The 16558-nt window shown below is 32.0% G+C and overlaps 2 long non-coding RNA genes across 2 annotated transcripts; both read right to left on the bottom strand.

Moving 5' to 3' along the window:
- Positions 1-11471: 11471 nt before the first annotated feature.
- Positions 11472-12498, bottom strand: LOC128206926 (uncharacterized). The gene is made up of 3 exons (XR_008256617.1): positions 12389-12498; positions 12035-12153; positions 11472-11565 (listed from the first exon to the last, which is right to left on the bottom strand). It is a non-coding gene; the product is annotated as an uncharacterized LOC128206926 (long non-coding RNA).
- Positions 12499-12920: 422 nt separating this feature from the next.
- LOC128206927 (uncharacterized) lies at positions 12921-13766 on the bottom strand. The gene is made up of 3 exons (XR_008256618.1): positions 13705-13766; positions 13240-13325; positions 12921-12991 (listed from the first exon to the last, which is right to left on the bottom strand). It is a non-coding gene; the product is annotated as an uncharacterized LOC128206927 (long non-coding RNA).
- Between the last annotated feature and the right edge of the window lie 2792 nt (positions 13767-16558).

The following is a 16558-nucleotide window of genomic DNA, read 5'->3' as shown; positions in this document are numbered from 1 at the left end:
TTATTGATTGGCAATTGAAGCCAATTCTATTTCTTTCTCACTTACACTTGTTTGATCAATGTACTTTTCTTTATATTATCAAAGAACATATTTGATGCAAAAAATAAAATATATCAATTGATTTTGTTAATATGTACCTTCAAATGTCCATAAAAGAAATGGTATATGATAGGGTTATTTTTGTATGACATACATAAGTATCAATTAAAATATTTCTTTGATAGACACTATCAACTTCGTATTAAAAGGTACATATTATTGAGATGCGGACAACAGTTTCATAAACGTGATACTTTTAAGCCTAAAATCTGTTTGCTCAATAGCCTATTTCGTCAAGCTAAATAATCTGTGATAGACAACAGTTTCAACGTATTTATAAACGTTGCATTAAAATAGTTCATGATAGACTCCTAAAAAAGTATGGAATATACTATAATATAGTAATATTGCCTTTCCTTTTATAACATAAAAGTAAAAAAAAAATATCACGACAAAGATGAACGGCATTAATAATTCTGATGGCCTCAAGCAGGTCCGATCATAATTTAGGATAGACAACTGGGCCGACCAGAGGGAACACGCTCCTCGCGGTAGGAATTTGCCGTGGTATTTTTTTCAGGTAACACCGGTGCGCACCTTGCGAATCACGGAAACAACCGAAGATAATGGTCCCCAGCTTTATATGAATTTAGCTTCGTCACGGATTTATACAAATGCTTGTTGTCTACTGCTTGCTGGCTGTGTTATAGTACTGGATGTTTTCGCTTAGCATAACCTTAACTTATTAATTTGAATTATAAATAAACTATTCGTTCAGATTCACGCAAGCAGTTATTAGGCAGTAGTCAGCAGACATTTGTCAGTCTGTAGATAAAATCTAAAATTAACAAGTTTCTAATATATGGCAGCAATTTGGAATTAAGAAGTAGTAAAATCTCTAAATGTGCGTAACAATAGTATGAATGCGCATGTTAGCAGTAATGATAGAATATAAATTTACCATAATATTAATGTAATTTACATACAAGAATAATTCATTTATATGAATTGATTTTTTACTTAAATACCCTTCCATACTTGTCTGTGTAAACACTTTCCAATATGTAAAGATTATTTTGAAGTATATATCGAAAGTTGATCACATTTACAAAATCATATTTTACTTCCGATTGAAATTTCGATGGTAGTACGCATGCGCAGATAGACACGGATTTAATTTATTATAAAAGGGAGAAAATCTGACAATACTTATCACTTAAAACATATATAAGTTACTTCCCATGCTATTAATACTTGAAATGTGTTCACTTCGCTGCCATTGTAGCAAAAGAACTGGCGAGATTAAGAGGTTGCATTTATATATAATATCATACATTTACAATAGGCGAACTTTTGTGCTTTGAAACTATAGATAATTTAACAATCAATTATATTTTCAAACTATTAGGGATAGGACTGTGGGATTGTCAAACATTCGTTTAATCTCAAATCCTGATCTAATATTGGTCAGATCAAAGTATTTTCATTTTTGCAAACGGAATGAGATAAGAAATTTCAAATATGCGCATAATCATTCATTCATAAAGTTTCTTTCTAAATGAAGCCAATTTTATGATTATGTGCATAGCACCTAGATTATGGAAATGATGGCAGTTAACTGGCGCCTAGAAAGTCTTCGACATAAGTAAGTACATGATTTACTTAATACAATGTATCGTGATAAACCATCGTCATTAGTTAAATGGTATTGGCTGCTAAATTTTGATTTAATCTGATAAAAATTGTTATGATTTCTGTCCGTCTGAGTGAGTTTTCATGTTACACGTAGTAAAGTTATGAAGTTTTTACCTTGCTTATGTAAATAGATTGAGGGTTTGGGCGCGCAGTAGACAAATCAACTCCAACCGGATAGTGATAACCCTTATTTTGTCAGGTGATCCCTTAGTAAAGGCAATTCGACAATAGCTTTTATTCAGAAGTTCTCTTCTCAATTCTTAACTATCATGTATGTAATTTAGGCATTTGCTAAATGCATTTATATACAATAAATATTGTTTAAACCAAAGCTTAAGTTAAGAATATTGAAGTTATGATTGGCAACCATCTAAAACAAAGAATTGAAAAAGGTAACCTAGTGTATCAATAAATGCAAGTATAATATTTAATTAGCTCATTATTAATCATAATTTAATGCTTGATTTGATTCAGGTAGACATAAGTTAAAACGTTTCCATAATTTATTTCTTTATAAAATCTAAAATTTGTAAAAACTTGGAAAGAAGGTCTTTTTTTGAAACTCAAAGTCAGCTGGGAGTCGAATATTATCTGTCTCTGTTCCAGGTGTTAGGTAAACAGAAAACCCATTAAAATCCCTTATGAAACTTAAGTAAACAACTACGTATGTTTTGAAAAAAATCTGTGTTTACTTTTTTTCTTGTTAAATTATATGTTTTTTACAATTTTAATGAATTAATATTATTAATATAATAACCATATTGTTTCTTTGTAATGTATTTATGTACACCATTAAATGGAATACAAAACTGTTAGCGTGCGCAAAAATTTAATGATCATAATTTATTAACATGGTCAGATTTTTAATCAGGGAATAACTCCCAATTGTCCAAGATTGGTGAAAGCATTGCAATTTCAGAACTATTTTCAATAAGAAATGAATAACGCAATGGAAAGACAATGATATACAGTAATAAGTTCGTGATTATATCAAGTTTTGATAAATATATTTCTGTATATATTTGACTAGAAAGAAACACTTCTATTGATAAAAACTGATGTTACTGTATTATATAAACTACACAATGTACTTAATATTATTTGCGACAATTATAACAGTTTATATTTCATGGACAGTCAACATTCTCCTTTTTTTTCTTTACACTTAATGTTATTTTTGTAAAATCTGCGAAGAAACGCTTGTATATTTATTTTGCGATTGCCATAAACTACAACCTCTGCTAGAATTTATAGTACAATAAAAGCGCGAATGCGCTAAAAGACTATCTTCAGGCAAAAATGTGAGAGATGCAAATGTTATTTGAACTATGGGAATGGGTGAAGGGCACATAGATAAAGGTGAAAGGTCAAGAGAGCTTGTGCCCAGATTGGGCGAGGAAACAAACATATCTATATCTATTTTATGGCGTCTGGTGTCATTTTGTATATGTAAACGTCACTTGTTCACTTGTTAAACGTCGTAACCCCCCATCCCCATGTATTTCATGTTACAATACGTGCCCCTTTCAATCGTTTCTAAAGGTTTTTCGTTGCTTTTATTAGATATCATACGATATGGAAGTAAAATACATCATATATCCCGGAACAACGGGGTTTCGACCGCCTAAGTATTATTTACATTTCAATCATAAATAAGTGATAATAAAAATAAATGTCTGTGTGTATCATTTAAATCAATCATTCATCTTTCAAAAAACAAAAAATAAAATCTGTTTCAATCGTCTGTTGTTTACATTTTGAATCCAAAATGGCGGCTGTCACATGTTATATTTGACCTAGATACAACATGCTTTCGACCATGACCTTTAATTATACTTCGCAACAAAAGTTTGTTTTTTCTTTACGTAAACCATCTTCAAGAATTATCAATCTTAAAGGGGCTGTACTACGTATGATAAAATAGCGAAAAAAAAGAAAATTGTCGAAAACTGACATAAACTTGGCATCGATGAGTACTATGCAATGAAACTGACTAACCGAAGTACCAGATAGTTTCCAATGTATTTAAGTTCAGCAGTTTTTTTTGTATTTTTCCATTAAAAAAGATTACTGGGTATGTCTACCAGGTAGAATTTATTCCTTATGTGTGATTGGCTAGTCGGTGTTATCACGTGATATTACCGAGGTAGGTTTATAGCTTAATTATGTCTGTCAATTAAATAACGCCGTAGTAGCTCAGTGGATACGACGCTGGACAGCAATTTTGGCGACACGTGTTCGAACCCGGTCTCCGACACAATTTTTTTTTTATTTTGGTACTTTTTTCTTTTTTCTTTAAATTAAGATATCAAAGCGTAACACATTCTATTACATAGTTGTCCTGAGATTCGTTACAGAAAAAACTTTTTTTGGTGCCAATCTGGTGTACAGTCCCTTTAAGGTTTCATCCAAATATAAATACCACGTAGGATGAAACTTATTTGTAAAGATGATACTAAGTAAACTGCTCAGAAAGCTCTCGATATTGTAGACGCTTCTTAAATGTAGTTTGAAACCTGGGTAATTAAAACAAATCGTGTTCGCAGACAATAAGGATGAACTTATTTGGTGAGGCACATGCATTATAAGTTGCCGTATTTCAATTAAGAACAAGTGAAGCCGATGCTGTCATTCAATGAAGAACAAAAACAAAATAGTCCATAATACGCAAACTGCGAGCGAGTGTGAAAATATCTCACAAATTTTCAATGCGATTCGGACAATTTGTATGCGAGAAATCACGGAAATCGCATACTTCAATTATTCCTGTCATTGTCAAAACTCATAATCAAATTTCAATATATACTTCCATAATTTGTTTTAATTCATTTAAAATAGATGAAAAAGATCTGATCTTAATTAGCACAATATATCTTTTATGTGACCTTACATCACAATAAATTGGATGATTACTCTAAATGTCAAACATTGGTGGTTCAATATAATGTAAACTGACTTTCCTTGTCCCTAAAAGTATGAGATCATGAGAACAAGAATGTATGGTTGGTATTTAACCCTTAACATGCGCATAATAAAGGAAAACAAATATAGCTTAAACAGTTTTTGGAAAACTGGAGACAAATTACTCTGTTAATTAAATGTTCTATATAGATTAGCGCCAGGTAGTACTACAAACAGGTTGAAAACAGTTTTAAAAACGTAAGTTTCTGAAGATCAAACAGGATGATAGAGATTGCAAGTTATGTGTCTATTAAAATGGCTTAAAAACTACATATTGTATGATAGTGATAGTATTTTTTTTCAAAGTGATGGATAATTTATGTGATGTAGGTAAGATGTTTAACTGTGGTAAAATATTTAGTGAAAATATCTGCCACAGATTATCAAATATGTTTTGGAAAGATGTACTTAAAGCATTTATACTAAACATAGATAAAGTATGCATAACAAATGAGAAAGGGTTTTTAAATATGCCATCATTTTCTAACCATTGTGTTATAAATGGAAATATTATTTTTGCAGACTTTATATAACAAAGCAATTCGTAATGTAAAAAATATAATTTATGTGAATAGTAACATGTACAGCCTGAGAACGTTAGAAATGATGGTAGTTCGTAAGATTTTGTTATATTTGAAGTGGACTTATCGTGATAAATAATATCGACCTCTTGTTATGTAGTAACCCATGTATGAGTTGCTATATATGCCCTATTTTGATGAACAAGGGTGTAAACAAATTTATATTCCCAACACTTGTTAACAATAGTGATATTCCAACCAGTCAGCAGAACTGGTTGTTATTGCATGAACATATGAATTATCAATATGATTTGGAAAATTGTATATGTATTTAACGGTATAAAGGATTCTTTATTCAATGGTTGCAAACACGAGCAGTCCAACGAATATTACCAGCCCAATTCGTTGTTATAAAAATGAAAATTGTTAACAATAAACTACACTTAATGTTATTTTTGTAAAATCTGCGAAGAAACGCTTGTATATTTATTTTGCGATTGCCATAAACTACAACCTCTGCTAGAATTTATAGTACAATAAAAGCGCGAATGCGCTAAAAGACTATCTTCAGGCAAAAATGTGAGAGATGCAAATGTTATTTGAACTATGGGAATGGGTGAAGGGCACATAGATAAAGGTGAAAGGTCAAGAGAGCTTGTGCCCAGATTGGGCGAGGAAACAAACATATCTATATCTATTTTATGGCGTCTGGTGTCATTTTGTTTATGTAAACGTCACTTGTTCACTTGTTAAACGTCGTAACCCCCCATCCCCATGTATTTCATGTTACAATACGTGCCCCTTTCAATCGTTTCTAAAGGTTTTTCGTTGCTTTTATTAGATATCATACGATATGGAAGTAAAATACATCATATATCCCGGAACAACGGGTTTTCGACCGCCTAAGTATTATTTACATTTCAATCATAAATAAGTGATAATAAAAAATAAATGTCTGTGTGTATCATTTAATGCAATCATTCATCTTTCAAAAAACAAAAAATAAAATCTGTTTCAATCGTCTGTTGTTTACATTTTGAATCCAAAATGGCGGCTGTCACATGTTGTATTTGACCTAGATACAACATGCTTTCGACCATGACCTTTAATTATACTTCGCAACAAAAGTTTGTGCACAATATTTTTTATTTTAATTTGTATAGCTTGTTTAAACTGTTTAATGTATTGTATTTTTTTTAAAAGTAATTAAATATTTACATATTTGCCATACAGTCACTTTTTAGTTACTTATCACCACAAGAGAGGCAAAGGAATGCATTATCCCTTCTAATGGCTTTCACATGGGTACAAAATGATAAATTCACCCATCATGAACCCTGTTATCACTGGTCCAACTCTGAATGAGCCTCATATGACCTGCCTAGGCTGCAATTTGTATAATTTTATGGTAACTGAGCGCCCAAATGCAATTCAATATAGTTACCTGTAGATAAATTTCATTTATTTTAGAATAAGCAACATACCATATTTTGATGCGCTTTTAATGTTGTGCACTCTAATAAGAAAACAATAGGGCATAGGTTTTAGGCTTCGGTAGATATGTAAGATCTGGCAAACAAAAACAACACGATTTTAAAGAAGTATTTTACATGTAAAATCATTTTTAACGAAGGGTCTAGTTTGGCATTAATTAAAAATGGCAAATTGGTGTTGTTTCAAGTATAACTTAAGTTGTTTTAACATTACCATTCCCATTCTTTTTTAAATGAAGTTTTCTGACAGTTCTACTGTTATGGTTAACAATTGGAGCTTATTTTTACCGGATGTGACGCAAAATAGAAGTGTTTTACCCATTTTCAGGAGGCGGTCGAAAATAGGTTGTGGTCGAAAATAGGTATACCATTTCCTTTTATGAACATACACGTTTTGTTTAAGGCAAATCATTTGTTTTAAACCAACTTCAGCAAAAATTCCCTTCAAAATGCACAGCATATCACTTCAGTCGACGTATCCCCAATCCCCACGTATTTGAAGTTATAATGCATGCCCCTTTCAATCGTTTCTTAAGGGTTTTCGGTGCTTTGATTAGATATCATACGTTGGGCAAGTTTTATGAACATACACGTTTTAATTGTTTAAGGAAAATGATTTTATTTTACGAACAACTTTAGCAATAATTCCTTTTATAAAGCAGAGCTTATCAGATGGTCGTTTTCCCGCAGTGAAGACAAACATGTGGTCAGTTAATGTATGTAGAAACTATGTTTAGAATATCGGTCAGTTAATGTACTTGAAACTATTTTTAGATTATCGGAACTTGTCTGCTCCAAGAATGAGAATATGATTGTGCTTTTTAATGTTCATTGATAAATTTAATGTTATTTATGTTTTATGTAAGTATCTGTGTAGAAATGGTACTAGTGCTGTTATGAAGGCTTCGTACTCGTTGGATGTTTTACAGGTTTAATCTGAACTACTTTGCTTCACCAAACGTGTGCATGACACACTGTGGTATCAGGGCATGTGTGCTTATATAAATTGAAAGCCTGGTGTCTAAAACTATGCCAAGAATACACCGGAACAAAGCTTTTATGAAAAAAATGAAAACATCTCATTAGATATACAAGAAAGACCATTGATGCAATGGCCAACAAGCATATTATGGTGCATCGAACCGCATCCATGAAATTCACAAAATATTTGTAGTATTCTGCTTAACAACATAAGCAAAAGCATTCAAAGTTGAAGAGTTTCAAGTTGAAGATTTCTTTAGGGGTGGTACATTAATGAACATGCCAGAATTAGGGTGCTTGTGCACTGTACTTTTTTGACATTGCCACCTATCCATACTGTATACAAGTTTTATTGCAATACCATAAGTAGTTTTAAAGTAATGCTCTGGTCAAGAAAAAGCGACAAAGGCCAAAACTCTTTCATAAGCTGAAATACAGCTATAGTTATTGTGCACTGCACTTCCTCTCGTTGTGCTTTACCATTGAATGATGTTTAATGAAATTCAAAACAGAAGTTTTCTAGTTATGCTCCGTCAGGGCGGGGGGGGGGGGGCGTCACCATGCTGGAATGACAACTTGTAGAGAAAAATAAGTTTCCTCTTTATATTGGGGATTCATCATGAAGGGGTGATATGAAATGACAATTAAACAATTAATAACAATTTTAAGTACTTAAATAAACATTATCATTTCGTCTGAAAGTTGCAAACATAAATAGTAACAATATATATAACAGGATATCTATATGAAAACAATAATCCTTATAGGCCATTTTTAACTCGGGGGCAATCGTAATGAAATTTTACTAATGTCACCTTCAACATATTAACAAAAAAAGTTAGGTGAACATTTTATTCCGATATCGATTAAATTAAAGAAAACATCTTACCTCATGACTGTTTCAATGCAGTAAACATAACAAAACAAAATAAATCATAATTATTCACATCATATAATTACCGGACCACACATTTTATATTTTCTGCACATGATTACAGGTAACCAATCGGAAAACGTAAACGAATCGGGAACAGTTATTAAACTTATTTGTCTTTCTTCCGAAATAATGTTTTGAGAAGAAATAAAAGACAATCTATTCAACTATAAATATCATTTTAACACCCATGCAGTCGCCATCTGTTTGCATTTTTTAATCATGATAATAAAATACAATAAAACCCAACTGTCAATCAAATTAAAAACCGCTCCCATAACTAACTAAAATAAATTCCCATTCCATAATAGGCGCGCACTTCAATGCTGCGCCAATAAACGCCTAAAAACAAAGAATGAATAGTACCTAAACACTCAGACAATCATTTTTGTTTCTTATCTCATAAAAGTAAAATAAAAAATGCACAATTACAAATAAGCGTGCTTCAGGGTCACGTCAGGTTATAATAACAAACCCTGCAGGCGATGGGACACTTGCGGTCGGTAATTATTTCTGGAACATCATAGGCTAATCTCAGAGTGAATATCATTATGTTACCTTCCTATCAGAGCCTCCATTATTTTGATCCGCATTAATCTGATAAATATAACGATGTAAAAAAAGTTATATTCTGCTAAAAATAAAACGCCGGGATACAGAATTTCAGCGGGGAAATAGCCGAACAAGCAAAAACTCATACTCGGACTGCAATTTAACCGATCTATTGTTATGGTTTCGATGTCATTCTGCTAAACATAAAGCGCATTGAGACAAAAACATGGGTTAAAACGACATGAATAGAAGTAGTTCTTTGGATTTTGCGGTCTTAAGACTATCTGCGCGCATGAAAACTGATTAATGTTGATTCCAGCATTGCCGTTAATAGTATAATAGTACAACTTGGATCTGGAAATAAGAATGTTAAGTTGGATAAACTTTTTTAAGAAATAAAAAAACAAATGTGTATTTCTTTGTCAAAAGAAAAAAAGAGAGTTCCAACTGTACTTGGTTTTAAAAACTTAGCATGGATAATTTATAAAGAAACAAATTTATCAGATACAAATAAGTGCAATTGGACAATTGTTAGCCCTGTTCTGTTCTAACTACTTATCTAGTATTTATGCATTGTTTTCAAATTTCATAGATATAATGTTGATATACTTGCATGTTTTTTTTTATTTTGCATGTTTTTCCTTTTTTCTAAATTTGTAAAAACTAATATTCATGGATATTCTAGAAAATGTGACCAAGTCTGCGAAAATGGGTCCTAATGAGGAAATATGACATTTTCAGGTTTTTACGTTTTCTGAATGTGCTATGTTTCAGAAATAAAGTCCTGAAGTTTTAAGCTGATATCTTTAGAATTGACTGATTGAGGGCAAATTTCGCGATACCACTATTTGTTATAAAATGGCGAAAACAATGAAGGAAATGGAAACATAAGTAAATACAACTACCTTGGTTTTAAGAGTCTGTATTCCATTGAAATAGAATGCAACACTTTTTATTTTTGTGGAAACATTATCATAACATCAATAACATCATTTATGGAGAATGTAACACTACATGTGCATTTCATAAAAACGGTTGCCATGACTACAATTTTTTCACGAGAAATTTATCCAAATAAACGCAAAAAACTGCTTAAATACATAAAATCACATTTGAATTTGATAGGTTATGTTTGCAGGAAATATTTCAGTACAGCATTAAATTTTCAGCCAGCTATGTAGTAAAATAGAATGTTTACAGCAATTAACAATAGACCCTGTAAAGAAAATCTGCCACTTTTCTTAAACAAGGTAAATTGATCAAAAGTAGTGAGCTTATCATTGTATTGATCAAAACACAAACATTATTTTAAAACAAGCAATTATTTAAAAGATGTAACTTGTCTGGTGAAATCAATTTTTTTTTATTTCAATAAGAAGACATGTTTTATTTGGTTGCCATAGAAACTTACTTATACCTAGAATAGTTCATATATTTGCTCATTTCATTAGTTTAGAGTTGTAAGATGACAGACTGAAATGTATTTACAAGGAAAGCATTGACACATGCCTTATTTGACAAAATTGAGAACAAACATAAAGCAAGGAACATTGAAACTATATGTATGTATAACTATTAAGTTATAACATGTAGATTTATAATGTACACTTGAATATTATACTGCAGTCATGTATGGAAAATATGAGTGCCATCATACTTTACTTATAGATGGCCAACTGTTCAATGATATTCCCATAAATGAAATACACGTTTATGCATAGGTATTCAATGATCAATCAAGTTTGTTACTTTTGGTTGCCATGGAGACCATACATTCCTAAAATCATAAATATTTTATCTAAAATCATAAATATTTTATCAATGTTACACAAAGAAATATATTCTTTGAATGAAAATGAAAACATAAAACTTCAACTTATACATGCCAATCTGTTTATAGCAAGACACAAACTATACCTTTTGCTGAAACACACACAGAAAGTGTTCTCAATAAAGTTACCTATTTCAACTTTTGTTTTTTGGCCTTTGAATAGCCTTCTTTTGCAACTAATGGCAAAGGGCATGTTGTGTTTTTAGCATGATCCGATCTGCAAAAGTCTCTTATTACATCATGCAAGTACCATTGCCTTTCAGCATTTATTCCCTCACCAAAGATCTGCTCTGGCATAACACAAATATCCACTTGGCAGGTTTTCAGTATGTTAATTTTCTCCTCAGGGGCATCAACAAACTTCCTTACTCTTACAACCCCAGGCTCGTTAGAAGACACCTCAAATGAATGGTATTTCGAAATGTTCTTCAATGGTTTGAACATGCCTTTGAAGAAGGTGCTCTAGTCATAGAACAACACTGGTTTGCTGTTGCCATCAACAATATGGGGGATGTTGTGGCCATTACGGGATGACATTGCTACTGTGGAAGCCACCTCCTGTTTTGAAGAAAAGCATTACATGATGAATGAATATCAGGCATAATTGATCTAATATGACATATTATAGTGTCACCTTAGTGCAAGAACTCAATATCTGCTACTATTTCTATATGCAGTTATTGTGTTATTGCTCTATGGTGATCATACTGAGCAGTACTCTTGCACAATGAAATGCCTACATGAAGTATATAGCATCAGTGATATTATCAATTACCTATTATATCTAAATATACATGATAATACATGAACTTATTTCATATAATTATCAATTTAATATAACCCAAGTCATATATTATTATTTTCAATCTTAACTATAAAAAATCCCATTTTTTTTCATGCCACTTCTTATTAGTTTATAACTGTATTAAAAAGAAGGAAATCAATAAATCTTGAAACATGTGTAAGTAATTTATGTCTATTATTATTTTAAAATATTGGTGTGGTAAACATCTAACTCCCTAAATACCTCAACTGTCTCTGCATCCATGTGTCTCCATCTGTTTTTCCACACTCCAAAATGCCAATCACATGAGAATTTGGTGTGGCCGGCTAGCATCAATGAATATTGGATTGTCTTATGCCCTCCTGTAATAGAAGTGTTAATTGTTATAAGGTCTCTTTTTTTCAAATTAAACACTGAATTTTATCTGTTGTTTATTTTTTAAGTACAACAAATTGAAAGCTTCTAAAGCTATACATCTGTTTCACTCATCTATAGTGTTACTGGAAACCTTTTGAGATAGTTAAAAAGCAATAACATAATTTAGTTTACATCATGAAACATATTTTATTTTTTCCACTGAAACACAACAACTCTCACCCGTCAATGTTCTCCACACTGCATAACCAAGAACTGCATTATTTTTGTTCTGTCCTTGGCAATTGTCAAAATGGAACTGGGCATGTTCCTCACCCAGGCCGTAGTTTTCAAGGTAATGGTGGAGGTAGCTGACAACTGTGTTTGCTCCTTTGCACCCTCATCACCAAGGTAAAACAGGTGTTTCTCTGAAAAATATTTATCCGTCTTATCACTGTTCTTAATCATCACCACCATCAGCAACAGAAGCAAAATTTAACAGCACCAGCATTCAACATTAATACAAAAAACATTTCTCATAACTAACATATATATACCAAATAAATGTTCATAAACACATCCAATTCCAGATCTTGATATGTACATGATGGCTTTTGACCAATGGAAATGTTACATTCTTAATCAGTTTGTTTGAATGAAGTAAAACATTTATTGCTAAGAAGTGCTCCTTCAATTCTCAATTATTAACATTTGACATCAGGACATCTTATAATGACAGAGAACATTTTGCAATTTTAAAATGTAAAAAAGGGAATTACCAGATCCTTCACAGCAAACTCCAAATACCTCACATCTCCTGGCAGTTTTGAAATACAGGGGTCCAACCTGTAATAGATAAAAGCTTGACAACATAAATTTGACAACAGTATTTACATTCAATAAATACAATATGAAACCATTTCAGTTGAAACATACATTTACTGCAGTAAACCTAAGGCACTCAAAAGTATGATACATCATGCAAATTACTGCACAATAAATCCAATAAAAAAGATTATCTCTTGCAATAAATTGGTAAGTTCAGTGAAAAAAAAAAATTCCTTGTACAGTACTTGATAGAAAAAAAAACTAACCTGTTGGCTATGGTGTGGAATATGAACCTGCTGTGCAAAGTCCCAGCTGTAGTGGACGGTTGCATCTAAGGAACATGATACTGCACCTAAAATATATATTTTTCACAATTTATATTGATGGCCTAGAAGGAAATATATAAGTAATATAAAATGATCTGATGGGTATCTTTTCATTCTGTTTCATGTTTTTATCCATGTTTTAAATATTTATACGCTCAAAGTTTACATGTCCAGTATATATATACAAGCATAACAGGCATAAAAAAACTTCGGTAAAATGTAAAAGTCACTATTATTGGTGCAGATGGACATTTAAAAAAATGATAACTCAATGGCCAGTATGTCAATTAAAATAAAATAAAGAATTTAACATATTCTATTTTAATTTTAAGACTAGAAAATCTTGAGGCATGCCATTAGACAGCTAATACTATAGCGCATAGAAATTTATTAACCAAAGCACACCTTCAACTGTAATGTTTTCACTACATGTAACTTTAGAGTCATCACACTGCATTCTATATTGCTCTCTCTGATGTCTAGCACTTTCAACATGACTTTCATATTCATCAAGAAGTGTCATTTTATCATCTTCAGAAAGGGCACCACTTTGTGAAATTTTACAAGAAAATGTTTGGCATCTAAAACACAAGTCTGTTTTTGGTTTCGCTAAGACAATATGTGGGCACAACTCCCGCCATACTCTGGTAAAAGTACTAAGACTAATACTTCTTGCACCGTCTATTTTTTCATATTCCACATGAATGTCTGCTTGTGACTTATCAGATGGCAACAACATCACTTTACTATTGCGGTGGTTTGGAAGTCTTCCGGGAAGGGCATTGCATTGTCAGATGCATAGCAGATGAGGAACTTTCTTATATTTTCTCTCTCCTCAAATGTGATAGCATTATGAGGTAGTCTTTTGGTATTACCATGAGTCCTAGCAATCAATCCATCACTGTCAAGAGACCGACCAATTCGTTTTAGTTTCTCCTTTCCGATGTTGTATGCAAAACAGAATACTTCACGGCAAACTTCAACTCCCTTTACATAAAACTTCTGACTGGGCCTAACTCTCGCCTGCCGTTTATGTTTACTACTGTCAGTTTGTTGGCTATTTTTTCTGTGGCACAACATGGCTGATTTAATAACAAGATCAAGTTCATCTGTTTGCAAACCAGCTGAATACATACGTAAGTCAGAAATATCATTACCATCCACAACTTGACTGCATGGTTTGCCATAGAGTTTTTTACACTTAAAGGTCTGAGTAAAGAAATCATCTGTTTTCTTTCTCTGTCTTAAATCCTCTTCAGTGGGTTCTAAATCATGGTCAAAACTTTCACAATGAACAGTCTCTGTATTACATTCATCATCATCTGATTCATCATTTACAGAATTACTTTCATGGCTAGAATCATTTTCTGAATCAGACTAACTAAATTCTATCTCACTTGCACCACCCTCTGGACACAAAACTTCATGACAATAAAGTCTATCAACTTCTAATAACTCTTCGCGAAATAAATGGTCTTGGCTTAATTCATAGGGGATGGTACTTGCTTGACTAAACTGGGACATTTTCATAAAAGTTTCAAGTGTTTTTCAAATTTTCCGCCATAATATCTGTAAACTGTCTGTTGTTACGAAAAAAATACTTCCGGGTCAAACTGTCAAAAGGTTATTTAAAATAAACATCAAATGCCAATTTAAATAAAGGATGACAACATTGATAATTGCATACATTACCCTCCAAATAATCTTTTCCGTGTAATTAATCCGAAAAACATGCTAATGCCGAGTGAATAAACCGGCAAAACCGTCATATCTTTGGTACGGATTTCGACATGTTTTCATCAAAATTGCGGAGAGCGACACCTTCAGATCAAGGGCGATTAGTCATGATTTAAGGTGAGGCAGCATGAATATTATCGACAATATTCAACTGGAAGCAGAGTGATGTTCCTTTATAGAGTGTATACACTTCGATTTTGTAAATACTTTGAAAAAATAATGTCAAAATAGTTGATTGACAAAACGATAATTGCTCAGAAAACGTGTTGTTTTTTACTCTCGCTTTATCTCGGTAACGTGATTACCTCAACAGGACTCATTTTCGCTGACGACGTCACAAATTATAAATTTCTTGATTGATTTAAATGTATGTTACAATTTATAATGTTTTACTTTATGAGTGTATTGTATATTATATATTGGTGAAAACAAAACAACAAAAACTTCCTATTCTTCTTGCATTCTAAAATATTACCAGTTTCATTTTACAAAATGCACACACAAATACAACCGGTAAATGCCGGAAAGAAATTGCAATGATGACATTTAATTTCCTTTCGTGTATGATGTCATTTGGTTAAATTTCCGTGCAGTTATCCTATTAACTATCAATTAGCATAACATAAGTTAAAGATAAATTTCCTTTAAACATTTTTCTATCATAATCAGGTCTCCTTCAAATAAGCTGCTATAAACTTTGCGTATGATTTATGCGACAGTTTGTGTGCGCGGCATTGTGAGCCTCACACCCGCAACACGACATTGCGTATGTCTGCCACTAACTTTACTCCGACAAAAAGGAACGTGCAGCGCCATTTTGTTTTTACTTTTATTCCAGTAACAAATAACAGAGTATTTTGAATAGTTTAACTTAAATATAGAAATCCAATTATTAGCTTGTTCAATTAAATTGAGTCACTTAGAATGTTCACACAGTTTAAGATGCACACAAAGTAAAGCACACAGTTTTACACAGAGTGAAGGAGAGTATAATGTCTTTCACAAAGTTGTTACGTTATTGATTATTAATTATCACCTACATGTATGTGTTTATATACTCCTAAAATTTGATACAGAGTTTGATAAAAAATGTCAGGTGATGGATGTGCTTATTAGAACAATAAAAAAATAAAGTTATTTGTCTCCAAGCAAATTAAATACTGACACAATATGTCAATAACTAAAAGATCATTTAGTGATCATTAAGATCCTGTCTCAACCTTAGATGTGAGAAGTGATAATTGATACATTTGTGCCCTAAAAGAAATATCTAAGTTTTTGAGGAAATGTCATTTATATATAATTATGATCTCCTGAAATAATTACAATTATGTTTTTATTTGTTAAAAACAAACATTTAGTAGGCTAAAAATGCGCTGCAAAATATATCATTAACACAGTGACATTATTTATGACAGACAGACAGACAGACATTTTATTAAGACTTGTACAATGTACATCATCTACATACACATATATAAGAGTCAGTTTGTTCATTTTAGATCTTTGTCGGTCAACAGAA

This window comes from Mya arenaria, chromosome 10 (genome assembly GCF_026914265.1).
Source record: "Mya arenaria isolate MELC-2E11 chromosome 10, ASM2691426v1".
In the NCBI taxonomy this organism is placed as follows: Eukaryota; Metazoa; Mollusca; class Bivalvia; order Myida; family Myidae; genus Mya; species Mya arenaria.
The sequence above is the reverse complement of the archived record's forward strand: the minus strand, read 5'-3'. Positions and strand labels throughout refer to the sequence as shown.